Here is a 7,697-nt window from a genome sequence, read left to right as displayed (position 1 = left end):
CTATAGATGGTGCTTCCCATGGAAATAGTCAACAGACTCTAAAATAACAGACCCTGGTTTCTATTAGTTGAAGGAACTTCATCCAAAATGAATATTTTGTACAACTGCTTTTCTTAATAGATTTAAATGTTGAGGGATTATTAAATTATCTATTGATAACAATTTATCTTAATTTGTTTACATCTAGTTGTACTGTTAAGCAACAAGGCATGGAAAAATGATTTTTTCTCTTCTGGCCAGGGCTAGTTTCACTAGGCAAATGTAGCTAACAAATGTCTATAGGGGAGATTATGATTATACATTTTCAATATTCATTTCAGTGCCTAAAATAACTCATATTTATATAACATCTTATGATTTAAAAATACTTCTCTTACAACCCTTTAAAATAAGTAGTGTAAATATGAATATTCCCATTTTATGAAAGAGGAAACTGAGACTCAAAGATGTCAAGAGAATTGTCCAAAGTTACATAACCAATAAGTGTGAAAGCTGACACATGAACTCAGGTGTTTTATTCTAAATTTAGTATTATTTCTACAATACCAAATTGTAGCAGCTTATGCCAGAAATCCCATGGCAGTCATTCTATGTACCAGAGGTCAGGAACTCACAGTTCACATAGCAAAGATGTCATAGTGACTGATCTTTTAGTTGAATTTAAACCAGTCATTATCTGCATAGACCCCCTTCTCTCCTAGAATACCGAAAGAACAGGGATTTAAACACCGAAACTATCTTTGCAATTTTTGCCTCCGTGACCCCCAATCAGTTGAGATCATATTGGCCATTTACATTAATGATAGTGTAAACTCTTCTGGAGGGAGGGGGGAAAGGAGGGGAACCTAGCACAAATCCAAATTCAAATTATGACTTCAGAATACCAACAAGGAAGTCTTCATTACATTAAAAAAAAGTAAAATTTCACTATCAGAATGAGCTAAACTTAGGAGGTGGTTTGATAGGAAAATGAATAATATATGCAGGTAAAATCTAGAGTTCTGTTTTATGCATACAAGGGGAATAATTAACTAATCTCAAAACATGTAAATGAAGGCTTAGAAGCATTTTCAAAACACCAGATCCAATTTCAGTTACAAATGCAGAATTTGCTTCATTATAATAATTAGATTTTTTTAACAAAAGATTTATTTATTTTGAATAGAAGTATTAAATATTATACTAATTACTGGTTATTTTACTTTGTACCCAGGGAAAAGAAATGAATATTCATTAGCTCCTTGAGCTACTAAGCCTCAACAGACTAGACAGATTCCAACATCTCTACTGGGCTAAGTATAGGAAATGTTCCCTGGAAAACCGGGCTCGTGCAATAAATCATAACCTTATCTATTCTGCCAACACACATGCTATAACCCTAAAGTGAATTAAAAGAACATTGTGCTGAAGGTAGCTACAAGCTAAGCAATGGATAATGGAGAAGGATCATGAGAACTTTCTGAAGTTCCTACAATTCCAATAATCCTTACCTGAACAAGAGTTCTTTAAAATTCTTGAGCAAAGAATTACTCAAAAAATTAAAAAAGCAGCATGAGTCTAGTGTATAAGATGTGCTTCACCATCTATGAGAAAGAGGAAGCTGGAATTCTAGCTTCCTCCAAAGGATAACCCTCCCTGTTCACCTCAGCTGTTCACTCCTCCTCCAGAAATCACCTTGTTCATATTTCCTGCCATACCTCTAGATCTAGAAGGGATCTCAGCAATTTATAGATGAGGAAAATGAAGCCCAGGGAAGTTAAGTGACTTGCTTAAGGTCACACAGGTGGAAGGAGTAAGAAGTGGAGTTTGAAATTAAGTCTTCTAATTATAGCCCAAATTCTCCATTCCCACTGCCTTCTCTTCCTTTATTTGTGCAAATGTTCAGCCCTACCAATTAAACCTAAGACCCTTGAACTTAGGGACTTTCATTTTTGGCTTTGTTTCCTGAGAGCCTACTATGTAGTAGGTACTTAATATCCATTCGTTGAATTCATAAACAAGATGAATCTGTAAATACTTTCTTACTTAGACTATAATCCACTTTGAAGTGGATTAGCAAATAGACATACCTCAAAAGGAAAGGTAGAGTGTGAGTTGGGGTTGGGTGATAGAGTTTCATCTGAAAAAAACCCAACAATTTACCTTCCATCTTAGAATCAATACTGTGTATTGGTTCCAAGGCAGAAGAATGGCAAGGGATAAGCAATTGGAGTAAAGTAACTTGCCTAGGGTCACACAGGTAGGCAATGTCTAAGACTATGTTTGAACCCAGGACCTCCCATCTCTAAATTTAAATATATGTTATTTATTTTTAACCCTTTATCTTCCATCTCAGGATCAATAATGTATTGGTTCCAAGGCAGAAGAGTGGTAAGGGCTAGGCAATGGCGGTTAAATGACTTTCCCAGGGTCACACAGATAGGATGTGTCTGAGGGCAGATTTGAACCTAGGACTTCCTTCTCCATGCCTGTCTTTCTATCCACTGAGCCTCCTAGCTGCTCCCCTTAGATTTAAATTTAGACAATTTTTCTTTCTTCCTTGTTGCAAGAGGTATGCACTAGTTTTCCACCTTGCAAAAGAAAAAGGCTAATTAGGCAATCTATTCTTCAAACTTCTAATCCTGGTCAGGTGCATGATATCTTGGCAGTAGAGGCAGTAGGCTGCTTTATTTTATTTTATTTTTTGGTTTGTTAAGTTTTGTGAGTCAATTTAGTGCTCGAGCAAGTCATTGACCTGAAGGTAGTAGGGGACTCCTGGACCTGGTGGAGATTCTAGCCGAGCAGGAAAAGATACCAGTTCCCGCTCTGGTTCCCCCTATACCAGTTCTGCCAATGAATCTGACCTGCAGCCCCGCTCCAAGCCTCTGCTGAGAAGAGTCTGCTAATTATGCCAAATTGTGCTGTGGAAGGATTACTAGACCAGGCTTCACATGGGGATGTCAGACACATGTAAAAGCAGCTCAGGGGATTTTCTTCAAGGATGCAAAGTGGAGAGGTTGGGGGTGGGGATGGCATAAAGGGTAGAAAATACCAAACAGAATACAAATACAAAACAGCTTTCCCCAAACTCAAAAGCATTCTCCATAGTCAAAAACCTGCACAGATATTGAAGAGGAAGGTCAAGTCTATATGAGGTATCAAATTAACTTTTGCAGGGTTGACTCCCCAGGGGAAAGAAAGGGTATATGTTGGGGATGGAAATAGAATTTCATTTTAAAAAACTCAAGGGGCAGCTGGGTAGCTCAGTGGATTGAGAGCCAGGCCTAGAGATGGGAGGTCCTGGGTTCAAATCTGACCTCAGACACTTCCCAGCTGTGTGATCCTGGGCAAGTCACTTGAACCCCATTGCCTACCCTTACCACTCTTCTGCCTTAGAACCAATACACAGAATTGATTCTAAGACGGAAGGTAAGAGTTTTAAAAAAAACTCAACTTCTGTCTTAGAATCAATAATGTATATTGGTTCCAAGGCATAAGAGTGGTAAGGACTAGGCAATGGGAGTTAAGTGACTTGTCCAGGGTCACACAAGGTATAAAGTGTCTAGGACCAGTTTTAAACACAATACTTCCCTATCTCTAGACCTGGATCTCAATCCAATTAGCCATCTTGCTGACCCCTTGAGTTTCATTTTTTTTTTTTTTGCTTTTCAAAAGTTTGTTTATTCAAATAATTATAAATGGTGGCATATCCAATGTATGTACCCAATTAAACATGGTTTGTTTTTTCCTACATTGAGAGTTGGTGAATTAAGATAAACACGGTTATGCTTTTAAATAGGCAATAAGCTAATTAGGCTCTTTCTTCTATTGTCCCACTGACTATAAATGCACGCTGATGTGCTCAGGGACACAGTGAGTTGGGGTGATAATTGAAGTCTATTCTGGGATACTCTGACTTGTTTCCATAGTCTTGTAATATTAAATAAGTTTTCAGTAAATTCAGAAAAATTACTCTCTTGCTGGGTTAAGTACTATCCTTAGAATGTGAATGTCCTCATCTGACTCTCAAATTAATTTCCATTTCCACGTGTATTTAGTCAAAAATATTGAGAGATACAGACAAAGAGACATTTTGGTTGATAGACTAGGCTAAGCTTACCCTTAATCTGTCAACTTTAAATCCTCCTTAACCATCAAATCCCTATCATATATGAGAATAATGTCCCAACTTCCTGATTAGTTCTTCTGAAGAAATTACATATTATACAGTGATTAGATATTGAAGTTACATTCACATATTAATGAAGAAACATAAAGAGGAACCTTCAAAGTTACATAAAGAAAAATAGGGAGGTTTCAGTTTCTCATAGGGCCTTGGATCAAAAAATATATAAAAGGATTTTTTTAAAATAATCACTTCTTCAAGAACATATTAACACATAGATGTCAGTTTTTAAATTGTCATGTTAACTTGCCAATAAAATGGGAAAAAAACCAACATTTTAAATATTTTTTGTAATTTTTTTTGTATTTTGTTGGGGATATCTGTGTTAGTGTCATTTTCTCAACAATGTACAAAAATTATACTACGAGACTATCCACTTAACCTATCTTCAGGTCTTGCAAAGTCCTGAGGCCCTGGAAAAAGTTGTCATCAATCCTCACTGTAGATGTCTCCAGCAAATGGAAGATGCACGTGGCTGCCTGTGACATTGGGCACTGAGATAAATCTGGCAGGTTCTGGATTCGAGACCTGAGTTCTTTTCAAACCTGGGATACTCTGGCTAACTTGCGCTTGTATTCTTCCAGCTTATGTTCTTTCTCTGCAAGGGCCTCTTTGTGACAACAAAGAAAATCTGATAACATTCGAGTTATTTGCTTCCTATCATCTATTTCTGCTGCCAATCGACCATTGCAATCCGCCAAGAGCATGCATGTATCATCTACCATCTTGGAAAGCTGTTCTCCTCATTCTTTATCTGTTATCTTGTCTAGTAGAGATACATCTTGGACTTCAACAGGCAAAGAAGCTATTCTCTGATGAACTTCTGCATCACCTGAGTCTGCATTTTCAAGTTCTTGTAAGGCTCTAATGAGATCTATAGTCTGTGGAGGTTCACTTGGTGATCCTAGTGATGAACAATTTTCATTCTCATCCACCTTTATTTGTTCTTATGAACGCTTTCTAGACTTCTTATCACCATAGAGAGCTTGCCTAAGTTGTTCTAATACATCATTTTCATAAACAGACCTTTCTTCCCAAATAGCACTCTTCCAAGATGCTTTTTACAATTTTCATCAGTCTCACTGGAAACATGTTTAAATGCTTCAACTATTACTGGTGCAAAATCTTTTGTGAACTCTGGTCATTTACTTTTGCTGTTCTGGATGGCATCATTGGCTAGATAAAGAAATGTCAGCTTCTGGTTTAGTTTGGCCTTGTGCAGCTCCCGCTTCCACATGGTGACGATGGGCTGCGAGTGCTTGCGGTGGTGGATCAACCACAAGGACAGCGTCTGCACACCCTGCTGTGAGTTGCTCAGCTCTGACAGCTTCTTCTCCAGCGCCGCCTCCGAGAAGGCGGACATCCCCCCAGCCCGGCACCCCCACTGCCCAGTGTCTGGCGCCCAACACACCCTTGAGTTTCATTTTGATTAACAATTCCTCAATAATCAAATGGTTCAGCTGTGCAGTTCAGTGGAGTCAATTATTGATGAACTGAAAATTTTCAATCTCTTTTCTGGGATGCTCAGATTTTGTTGTGGATGTGGTGATATCCCTGTACACAACATGAGACAGAAGAGAAACATCAGACCATTACCTGGAAAGACAAGACAATTATTCCACTGGCTCAGGAGCATTGAGATTGATCTGGATTATCAGCCCAAATATTCTGAATTCTGTTATGCTACATAGGCTCAATCAGAAGTTAATGATTAGGGGTTGCCTAGGTGGTTTAGTGAGTTGAAAGACAGATCGAGAGATAGTAGGTCCTGGTTCAAATCTGGCCTCAGATACTTCCTAGCTGTGTGACCCTGGGCAAGTCATTGCTTAGCCTTGATCACTCTTCTGCCTTGGAACCAATACACAGTTTTGATACTAAGACAGAAAATAAAGGTGTTTTTTTTATAAAGATAATGATTAGAATTTTTTACATTAATATTTGCTGAGATTTTCAAAATTTTAGGTGGACCATTTGGATAAAAATATCCTCCAATGAGTGAACCTGCCTGATGCTTGGTATGGTGGAAAGATGGGAATCTCAGTTCTATATATCATTCATTTATGGTCTTGAACAAATCATTTACTCTCTGAACCTTCTCTACTATTCTGGTTGTCATCTCCTCATCTTAATATCCCTACAGATTTATCAAAGTACCTTGAACACAGTACACACTCAGAAAGGGTTTAAAGAATGAATTAATGATTTTAGGTAAGAAAGTGAGAAGATGATGTTTGCTTTTTAGTTAGTTATCAGGACTCCTATTGCAATGACATATCATGTTGTGGAAATGATCCTTCACTGTGTTCTTGAGAGTCTTTAAAGCTGAGCACAAACTCTAGCAGGTCCTATCAGGAGGGAAAAAAATCCAATGATAAGCATATTTAAATCACCTGTGATGAGCTTAGACAAGTTTGGACAGGGTATATGTAGAGGGATTGACTTTGGCAAAGAGAATCATTGCCTCTTCATCATCAAATGGAATAAAGTTATACCAGGAGATGAAAGACATAGAGAAGGAAAGAAGGAATTTGTGGAAAATGGCCTTGAATTTTTGAATTAAATAAATATGAGGCAGGGTCCTCAGAAGGGAAAGTGGGGAAGGGCATATTGTAAGAGACTTGAAATTGAAAAATTCTGAAACACCTACTACCGTGAGTGATTAGAGAATTATTAAGGAATTTCCTTGATGCAATAAACATCCACTTTTGATTTGATAAGAAAAAATCTGTACTAGATCCAATCAGAAAGATTGTGTAACTTTTCATTACTCCATTCACAAATCCATAAACAGAAGTGAAAAGAGGTAGATAGTGGAAGTAATTCAGGGATTTGTCAAAGTATAAATGGAGCAAAAAAAGTGGGAAAGAGATTGAGAAAAGAGGATATTGTAGGTTGAACTGGTTTATTAAGGGGTCAAGATTAGAAAGAAAGGAATTAATAGGCAGAGCGGGAGTTACAGTCTAGGAAAACAGTAAAAGGAGGAGGAAGTAGAGGGCTGGTGAAGACAAAAGAATAGTTTTAGCTGTAGTGAGGCATAGGAAGACATGGAATGATAAAAGAATATGATTGGATAAAGGATTTTTTGTGTGTTTTTAAATATGAAAGTGGAACACTTGTATGTGATACTAAAATCATTTAGCCTAGCGATTGACCTCCCTTAAGACAGCTCTGCATGCTCCAACATAACAAATATAGTCTCTCACTAGACCCATGTTTGAAGACTTCCCATTCTGTTGTTTTCTACCTTTGAAATCCTAAAATCACTTTAACTTACCATAAGTAATCAGATTAGGGCTTGGCTGGAGGACAAAAATAATTATTCACTTAAAATTACTGGGAAAACTAGATGGTGGAAAATGTATTTAGATCTACATCTCTTTGATCAATGATCTCAACATTTAAAAAATAATTAAAAATAAAAAGTAACAGAAATGTCTATCTCAGTTTTGGATAAGAGAAATATGAGCAAACAAATGGAAACAAAACTAAACTTTATTGTAGGGATTTTCCCAAGAACTCTGGGGTGGAGGCG

The 7,697-nt window shown here is 37.4% G+C and overlaps 1 pseudogene; it reads right to left on the bottom strand.

Moving 5' to 3' along the window:
- Positions 1-4,594: 4,594 nt before the first annotated feature.
- LOC123236158 lies at positions 4,595-5,528 on the bottom strand (annotated as a pseudogene).
- Between the last annotated feature and the right edge of the window lie 2,169 nt (positions 5,529-7,697).

Source organism: Gracilinanus agilis, chromosome 2, assembly GCF_016433145.1.
Source record: "Gracilinanus agilis isolate LMUSP501 chromosome 2, AgileGrace, whole genome shotgun sequence".
Lineage (NCBI taxonomy): Eukaryota > Metazoa > Chordata > Mammalia > Didelphimorphia > Didelphidae > Gracilinanus > Gracilinanus agilis.
This window is presented reverse-complemented; position numbering and strand designations above follow the sequence as displayed.